Below are 10,488 nucleotides of genomic sequence, written 5' to 3' on the forward strand. Positions count from 1 at the left end.
CGTATTGTGCTGTCGATTTAAAAGCCTGTCTCAACAGAATGGGTCTATAGATGCTTTCAAGGCAACGTGGAGTCGATCAAATGAGGCAGGTATATTTTGAGCTTCACCTCCCGTCCTGCCAACATTGTTTTCTTAGCTTCTTCTAGCCTTTGTAAGAAATTCATGGAATCACACAGTCTGACAAGCTCTACACTGTCACTTGTGTGTGCAGGGTTCAGGGCTGAGTCAGCTCTAAATGGACTGTTGTGATTGTTTTCATATGGATTTTTATCTTTATTTTAGAAAAGGAAAGGGTTTTTTTAAGTCCTTTTTGCATATTTACATGATGATTTAATGAATTAAAAATAAAGTTATAATTGATCCAGTTATAAGTTTATGTCTCCTGGTCATTTAGGAATCACCAGTTGTACAGGTGGGTGGGCCCAGACCTGTTCGGCCTGTCCACAATGCCGCATCCTGGTGGCGATAGAAAGTCTGGTGAGGTTTTTCGCAGTTCACAAACCATTTCTGGATCTTTACAGCAAAACAGCATTGCAGCATTCATCTAAACAGCTGAGGACTTAAACCAAACAAATACAAAACAGCTCAATAAAGCCTCAAGTCCCTGGATGCCCCATGATCCCAAATTGATTTAAAAATACATTGACGGTTTAGGGCGACTGACCAAGATACCATATTTGATGGCAAGGGAGTGAGAAGCTGCTGAACATACTAAATGCTGGTGTTTCTATGAAAAGTGAGCTCTTGCAGCTGGTGATATAATGATGCCCTTCTCTTTAAGGTGAATGTGGATGCAGTGTGATGTTATACTGCCAAAGGAATTATTGACTTTGACACCAGAGACCACGATTCTCTTCCCATGTCCTACAGTGCCAATGTTTCAAAATTGGCTTCTGTTTAAAATAAGCTTGATCCTCAACCAAGTAGCTTCAGTTGTCTAACTGTGCCATCCCTTCACTCTGGTGGTGGATCAGAAAACACTGAAAGGGGTAATTCTGGTTAGCAGGGCCATTCCCAGCTCTACTGTATTTTCTCAAGCCCGGCGGGGTAAGTATTCCTTTAGAAGTTCCTCCAGTCGCTCTGAATCTCTCTCTGAATACTCAACACACTACTTGAAACACTTAATGATCGCTACAATCATGTCTCCTGTCCACGTTGGCTGTGAAAAAGCCCCTTCTTATCGCAACTTTAACGTATGTGATATAGAGCTTTTCCCCTTGTCACTTACTGCATTGATGTTGCACTGATGGATCAATTCACTGCCAGTATGGAGGGGAGGATTGATTGTAGCAACCAATAATCCTCTCAATCTACATTCAGGGGTGCTAACTTGACAATATTACTTTTTTTTTTTTCCTGAAAATTTCTAAAGGTATTTCTTAAATTTGTTTTGGCATAGGGAGGCATGAATGACTATTAATACTGATGTGTGGACATGGATGGTGGATGGAGATATCCCAGTAATCCAGAAGATCTTTGGTCTATTTCCATGTGTGATGTGGCACTATTTTGCTACACACACACACAAACAAATGCTGCATGCATTAATACTAGGACCGGATCACTTTTAATCAAATAAAAAAAAAAATAGATGGTAGTAGTTTCATTTCTGTACTTGTACATCTGTGTGTGTGTGTGTGTGTGTGTGTGTGTGTGTGTGTGTGTGTGTGTGTGTGTATTGTTGAAGCCAACCACACACCAGCTGAGATCATCCTATAGTGCTGTCTTTCACCTCCACCTTGTATCTTCTCCTGTTGCTGTTTGGTCGGTGGCTGACCTCTGACCCCCCTGGTGATGATTCCCTGCCGAGAGGACGATGATTGCACTGACTGCGCTGTGTGGTCTGTTGCCGGGCAGAACATCTTCAAAGAGACTATCCGTCTCCTTACCTCTCACCTCTCTGTCTCTGCACCCAGCATCTATCTGCGCTTTTATCGCTGTGAGTCTGCCTCTATCTGAAGCGATTGGAATGCTGATTTTTGAGAACAAACGCCCTCAACATATGGGGTCTGTGTGAGATAAAAAAACATATACATTTCTATACTGTTAAGAGAGGGCTTCCAGGGGATTGTTTGAGTGTGTAGCTCAAAAGCCTCAAGAGCTTGAAGTCTGAGTTTGATGTACAAGATCTCCAGTCGCTTGTGTGCAGATTGAAATAGAGGGTTTTTTTTTATGGCAAAGGTTGAGAACTGCAGTGCTTAGCTTGCTTTACATGAAATAAACAGACTTGATGCCATGGACTCCCTTTGACTCAGTGCGTCTTTGTGTGTATTCCGAGCAGCACAGTGAACCAGGTGTGTCTGAGTCCCTCACTTCAGAGGTCAAAGGTTCAAAGGGCAGATACCACCCTTGAATCTCTCCACGGGGCCGAGCCTCTTCTAAGGACTTGAGATAAAGGCACCATCTGATCCTCAGTGCCACTCAGCCCCCTAGCTCCGGCTGAGATGAAAGCGGAGAAGCTCGTTGAAAATGACTTTCTTGTCGCTGCTTCAACTTTTAATTTCCTTAATTGATTTTTCTCTTCCCGCAGAGGTAAGGGTTTGCAGACACAAAACTAATTGATTTCAAATTTTAATCCCTCTTACCGCTGAGCTATCGAGGGGCCTCCCCGCCATCGATCTCCAATCCATCCAAACTCAATTAATGTGCTGGAGACCGATGGGAGGAGGAGGAGGAGGAGGAGGAGGAGGAGAAGGACCCCTCTCCTCTTAGGTTTCATTCTCTCGTATTTTCTCCTCTCTGCATCACTCACAGATGATGCTCGTTCCTCTCCATCATTTGGTAACAGTTTAATCGTACACAACCGTGATGGATGACGTTGTGCATACAGCACATTTTCAGCGATGTTTGTAATTACTTTATGTCATCCACTTTGTTGTTCTGTATGTTTCCCGATCCATTTTTCTTCTTCATGACGTCTGAAACATAAGGATGAATTCACTGTTCAGTTAGCTCCAGCTGGGCTGCCCTTGCTATGCCTCTCGTTCTTGCATTGACATACGCAGTTTGCAGTAGGGGTGTTATGATTCATCGACCGGGTTGATAAACCGACTGAGTGATGAGAAGTGAAGACATTGATCAGTGTCATCATCTTTAAGATACACCTTTGTTTTGAAATTCCCAAGGCCGGCCTGGGTCAACTAGTCATTCCAATCTCACCTCCTTCCTAAACCCGATGAAGCAGAGCAGCAGAAATGATATACTAGTCATTAAATGTATTACTCACACTTTTGCTCTTGTTTTTGGTTTTGGACAGATTACGGGATGAAGGCATGTGCAGAAAGTCATGACGCTCCAGCCATACCTAGTTACAGTTGCTGAGCTATGATGGGACGGTTGCTGTGGGGATATTAAGAAGACAGAGGGCTGATAGTCTGATACATGTTTTCAATAAAAAGATTATAAACCATTACGATGTAATCTGAAAAAGAAACAACTGCTTTGCCAAAGTGCTAAATCAAGTACAACATAATATATCTTAATGGATGTTCTGGAGATTGATTGAATTTTGAAGCGAGCGAAGTATTTCCTAAGATCTCTTTTGGAGCTTTACTTTGTCTTTGCTTCTGTGCTCATCTCTACATACATCTGTCACAGCCCGTCCTATATATCACATCTTGCTGTTTTCGACCTTCCATCCCTCAAAGCCAAAGTAGAAAGAGAAAGGCTGATTGGATATTGTTTCAAAGCAACTGAAGAGTAGGAAATGCCATAATTCTTTATCCCCAAAGTTGAACTCTACTGTCACTATGTCCTAAATTGCTCTTTGCATTGGATCTGTTCCTGATTTTTCTAAGTGTGCCAGGCTATATTCCGCATCCTCACAGGCAACTGTAAACAGATGAATGTGAAACACTATCCAGTCCCAGAACATTCTCGTTTAACTTCCCATGTAGAAAGCACTTGAACATGATCTTCTTTTTTTTTTTTCTTTCTTTTTTCCGAAAACCCCCTTTTTTTCATTATGTTGTGTTTTTTAGTAGGGCTTAATTTTATAGCTGTCTGAATGCTTTTGAAAGTTCCTCATGGTCCTTGGCAGCCTTTCGACTGAAGTGAAATTAAACTAGCTCTCTCTTGCACTTCCACTCGAACTTCAAAGGGCCCAAACTTTGGCATTGGGAAAGGCATTGAAATGAATTGTTAAAAATATCCTCCCGCAGTAGTTTATGATGAACATTATACGTGTGTGTGTGTGTGTGTGTGTGTGTGTGTGTGTGCGTCTGTGTACAGGGCTGACATCAGAGCCTGGGGAAGAAGATTTATGAGTGTGTGAATTAGGGTGTGATTATGACCCAGATATAGTGGTGTGTAAGAGATACAGGGCAGGTCCCCCCATATGAGAGCCTCAGGTCGACCTGACCAGACAGATGTCAGACACAAAGTGTTAACAAAGACCTTCTTTGGACTAGTGTCACAGGCCGAATGAATACATTCTGATAGCACAGATTCATGTAGAACAGTATTCTTTGACCTCAGATTTGGTCTGCAGAGTTTATGTGAGGCAGTTTCACATTAAAATCACTCTGGTTACATTGACTGGAAATGTTAAGTCTTCTTTGTTTTGTTTTGTTTAGTTGAGATTGTTCCACTCCCCCTCCCTCCGCTGGCAGATAGTTTTGTGGACCTGTGCTGACTCGTTTTATCAGACTGTGATTATTTATATGCTCTCTGGTGTTGCTTTTGTGTTCACACAACTTATGTGTTTTTTTTTCCATTAGTGCACCTTTGCTTTTTGATTCTCTTTTTGTTTTTTTGTGTTTACGTCTCAATTTTATCAAATCGTTTTGGTCTATTGTTTGTCTATCATTTATTACAATAACTGAAATAGAAGTAAATATACAATGTTTTTGTCTGAGCAGCCAGTGTTAGTAGAAGAAAAAAAAAAACATTCTTTTGATACGCACAAGCAGTGCACTGTGAACTGATGCCAAAAAAAAACCCCATTTGATTTTTAACATTAATATTCCCTCCATTCAAACCATCCCAAAAAGTACATGCAAATGGCTGAGAGAGGGTTTTCACGTTTTCGTCAACAGCTTCTCATTTTTCATCGCAGGCACTTCAAACCAACTAAGCGATCATCTGAGCCTCGTCCCATTATGATGAGCACAGCCACTTTTGAAAGAAAATCAATTCAATGTGCATTTCTGACTTGTATCTTTTCCACATTCTCTCTCGGCTTTTAATTTGCCCCCGGACCATTAACAGTTTACACAGCTTTGAGTCAGACTCACTAGACAGGGTTTAAATAAATTGAATGTTTTATCATTTGTGTCTTCTGTTATTTGTATTTATTATTTGGAGTATAAATGGAGATCAGTGTGTGTGAATATACTGTAAATAATTCTGTGACATAGTGAGATATGAATAGCAGTTTTACCTACATCCCTTGTACCTTGAGCTATGGAGTTCACAGAATAACTGAGACTGATGAAGACTTTTATTGAAAATAGGTTTGAATATTTTAATCACGATGGAAGATATAAGAATACAGATTCAGTCAACAATAAATGCGGTCAGATGCGGGCTGCCTGTAAACGCAGTTCTTCTGCACTCCAAAGTTTAACATGGCCATGGTTGGATTGGGGTCTCGCCCTTTTCTCCGCTCAGAGTTACGCTGATTATTACTGTGCTCATTGTGTTGGCATTTAATCTGAAACTGAAACTAGTCTCCTGCTTGTTTATGTGAGCGTGTTGCTAAACTGCATCCAGAATCTTTCTTGCTTGAGTTTCTTTATAATACACAGTTGACCTTCTCTTTTTACAGTTTGTATGGTTGCACTGTTTAGTCGTTTCCCAACTGCCACAATTTAATAACCCTTCAGCATTCGGGCTTTCCATTCCCACAGTGTATTATTTTTCATTATGCTTTCAGTAGCTCCTACTTATGGCTTTTCTTTCTTCAGTGTTGCACTGTTAAGGAATCTATTTCTGGAATAGTTTTGGGAGTCTGTGACGTCTTCCAAATTATTCCAGGTGCCTGCCAAGTTGATCGCCGTCCGTCCGTTTCCTCGGTTTCTTTTGGTGACGGGAGCGACCGAGCTGATGGATTTGAGCAGGGATTGGGAGCGACAGGGCCATTTTACCTCGCTGTGAAAGTGCTGTCTCCAGAATTATCCCTGTCCTGAAGGCCCAAACCACCACTGATGGTGCACCAATGATATGAGATGAAGAATGACAACAGTAACAGCAGTGCAGGGCGTGTGCTCGGTCTCTGTGTGTGAAAACTATTGTCTGGATCTACTCAAATCTAGAAGCGTACAGCCATGCCTGTTTGGTTTTCCTGTGTGTGTGTGCGTGTGTGTGTGTGTGTGTGTGCTTCTCAGTCTGTGCATGCCAGGGCCGGCGAGCATCTGCTCCAGCGTGCTTTATGGCAGGATGTCAGCCACCATTCACACACTGATCCTGATTGCAGTTCCCATTATAATATAAGAGGATACCCACTCATATGGAAGCCATCACATTATGGCCAGGGCAGAACAATTGGCGCAAGCTACGGGGCTGACGTTGATGGATCTATCACGGTCCAAACCGGGAGAGGATAAGGGGGAAGAAATTTTGCCCTGGATTCCAAACTTTAAAAAAAGGATGTCATTTGTTTTTCCTGGCTGTAGGCTGGAGAGAGGAGTGTAACTCAAGCCCTGGCTGCCGCAGACAGACATGGGCACACAGGGAATGTATGTTCTCTCTGGCTGAGGCGCCCCGTTGACATAACTCCTGGCATCTCGGAGAAACAAGAGCGGAGTGAATGTCCAGTCAGGAACGGTCGCTTACCCAAGAAAAATGATGGATCCCGGCCAAGTACATTGCAGCCTCTACATCGATGATGCTGCTGGATGTTGGCAGTCACGTTTAGGGGAGACGAAAAGCAACACTGCTGCATATATAACAAGACTCCTTAACTGATTAGGTTTCAAATTTTATTTGGTATTCTTGGATACTGTTTGTGTTGACATGAAATTCCCGTTACCCAACAAGGCATCGGATTCTGCACAAATAAAAAGCAATATACAAAATGTGTGTTTTACAATTCAATAGGGAATACAGATCAAAATAAGATAAGTCTGTGGCCTCTCTGACTCACACTCAACAATCTCTCACCATAACATGTCACTGCTGCTGTTGGCTTGCAATTTTGCTTCAATATTTATGTCTGTTGACGTGTTTGGAGCGGAAAGATGCAAAATCATGTTGATTTTATTATATAAATACAACTGAAAGCACTTAATAAACAAGAGACATGCCTTGTCAAACTCTCTATGAAACATAGTACTTACTACATCATTCTGGGAAATCCAGTTATTACAGTTACATTTAGCTCTCCATAATAAGTAAGTGTTTGATTAATATAGGGGTACTGACAGAGGTTAACTAAGCTCAGCCTAAAGACTGATGACGTGGAAAACAGCTAGCCAAGCTCATTCCAGAGTTTTAAAAAATATACGCCCATCAGCCTTTCTAAAGCTCACACATCAACACTTTACATCTCATTTGTTTAATCCTTACAAAAGCTGAAGCAAAATGCTTTGCATGGGGTTACATGCATCACATGCAACTCTCAGTAAGTTGAAAATCATACATCAGATAAATATCAATCCATTACTTTCAATGAATTTGTTGTTTTGGAAATAATTCAAAATACACTGATTTGCAACATATCCTATATGAAAGTAAAAATCCCATATCAACCTTGTAGCTTGAACATCAGCAAGCATAAATGCATAGCAGAGTGATCACATGAATAACTCAATTCACACAAAGTGGAGTCAAAAAGTCCACAATGCTAAACTGTAATTATAGACAGGAACAGAAGAAAAACAGCATCAACAGATAAATATGAACCTTTATGATGAACAGGTTTCACAAAACAGAATACTGCTGGTGTCTAAACATTAAGTCACAAAAATACAATTTCCCTCTACTCAATCAGGAATATATAACATATAAAGTAGGTCCATACAGATGGATCCTACAGGAAACATTTGCAACTAACACATACAATTTAGAGAGGATAATGCCAATAATAAGTATACTGAGAACGATGACTAGATACTATATAAACAGTAGATAGGACAAGCGTGCAGCATCATGCATCTATAAATAGACACGATCAACAGGTCACGTTTTGATGCAATTATCCTGGAAATCCAAGACTTACATAAAGACACCCTACACGTTTGATTGCACATAGCTGCAATGAACTGGAATAGTTGGATTGCAAACTTCACTGCTGGTTGACAAATTCCTGTCATCTCATGGTATACACTGTCACACCGCCACAAACATATTTCCAGCTATTCAGTGGTGTGGTATAAGTGAAATGTGTCATCCCCAACTGACCTGAAAATGGCCCGAGATAATGACAGCACCACGATGATAGCACAGGGGAAAAAAAAAAACAAAAAACACATTCTATGGCAGTGTGCTGTGTCCTCGTGAAAACCGCCTCTCTGGCTGTGATGTGTTGTCTGATTTGGAACAGGCGAGGGAACGAGGGATGATGGGAAGACACGGGGCAGGGAGGACGAGAAGAAAAACGGGGGTCTGGGAGAAAATATGGGAGCTATCAACACTCACCTCGGCAGGAAAACAGAGCCATGATGAAAGCAAAAAGCAGAGAGGAGGGGAAAGACTGACAAGCACAGACAGACAGAGAGTGAAGGTTAAAATGACAGAGAGACAAGCAGGCGGGGGTACAGAGAGAATGAGGGGGTGAAAAGTGGACAGCTGCGATGAAACAAGAGACTAAAAAGAGACAGAGGGAAAGACAGACAGACAGACATACAGACAGACAGATATCTTGAGCAACACTATCAAACCCAAGTGAATTCACCCAGGGGACCACCAGCTTTCATGGCAGCAGATAAGAGAAGAGGCAGTAAAACAGACGTCAAATATGAACAGAGAGAGAGAGTCCAGGAAACAACAGACCCAACGACCTGATAATACCGCAGCGTTTCTGAGAGGGAGGAGGGCTGCTGAGCTGCATGCTTCCCTGCCGCTGGCTGTCAGGCCGGTGGCTCGGCAGTCATTAGTGCTCATCTCTTAAAATGGAGGATCAGACCACAAAGGAGCACTTCAGCTGTCCAAACACCGCTGCCTCAACAGCCAGTGCAAAGAAGAACACGGACACGGACTCGAATCCATTATTGTCTGGTTTGACTTTGTGTCCTAAATAAACCTTAGTTGTCTGACAGTGATCTCACGTTTTTCAGTTTCATTTTCCCACATGGAAGTTATCATTCATATTTGGAAAAAAAAAAGTGCGACCCAGTCGCCAGGATAGAATATTGGCAGATATCGTTTCTGCTACACCAACACGTGTCATACACAACCTACCGTACTGACCTTTCAACAAAATCGATGATGTCACGTTAAGATTGCAATGTTATGACCGCGCTTTCATGTCTGGAAGTGGAGGGGGACGCGGGGGAGTTGCAGGCAACAAGTGTTTGAAACAGCATTTCAACATTTGTAAGTGTGAAACCACTGTTTTTTAACGAGACCTCGGAACAGTTTGGAGCTCCATTTATGACAGCGGATGTTTTTGACGAAAAGTGAGGACTCCTCCAGCTGTGGTTCTGGCAACAAATATTTCTGCAAAAAGTCTGATGTTTTTTTGTTTTTCTTTTTATTATATAAATCTCATGTGGAAGTTTTTTCATATGCAAAAAAAGCTAATCAAGCCAATCACTTGAAAATGTTCAGTTCACATGTGACATTACTTTCTTTCACATTTAGATTTTTGATTCATACGTGAAATTGTGAAAAACGTTCTCATGGGGGTGTTCTCATGCTGGAAATACGGGGAAAGGACAATGCAGCTGGTGATAAGTAGTGCCTCTTTTCATGTATACATATGTGAGTGAGTGTGTGAGTGTGTGTGGCAACACCCTAATGATTATTATGGTTTAACTCCCATTTCATGGATAGTCATTAGACCTCAGATTTTTCCATTCTCCTGGCAGTGGAAAGGAAAACATATTCCCTTCTGTCGCTTATTGCTGAGACCTCGTCTTTCGCTCTCACACTCTGAGACAGAGAAAACACACACACTCCTGCTCACACACCCAGCCGCTCACCCACAAGCACACACCCAGGCACACACTGGCAGCAGATGACGAACCAATATTTGGGTTTACAGGGTATCCTATACGGAGAAGGGTTGCGAGGGTGAGACTCGTGTATATGAGAACCACCAATCTTAATAAAGACCACAGACACATACACAAACACACACACGGCCCGCTGTGAGTTACCACGGAAACCAACCACCGATCGGGCCTTGCTGTATTTAGGGACAATCAATCACGATGACAGGCGGCTCCTAGCACCTTGCGGGATATTTGGGTGGACGGGGTCAAAGAGAAATATGGGGGATTTCCGGGGGAGGGGGCACCCATGGCATGCTCATAATCACTGTGACCACTGACCTGTTAGTGGAAGGCTGCTTCACGAAAAAAAACAGTTAAGTATCATTGATCACAG

This window comes from Acanthopagrus latus, chromosome 2, assembly GCF_904848185.1.
Source record: "Acanthopagrus latus isolate v.2019 chromosome 2, fAcaLat1.1, whole genome shotgun sequence".
NCBI lineage: Eukaryota > Metazoa > Chordata > Actinopteri > Spariformes > Sparidae > Acanthopagrus > Acanthopagrus latus.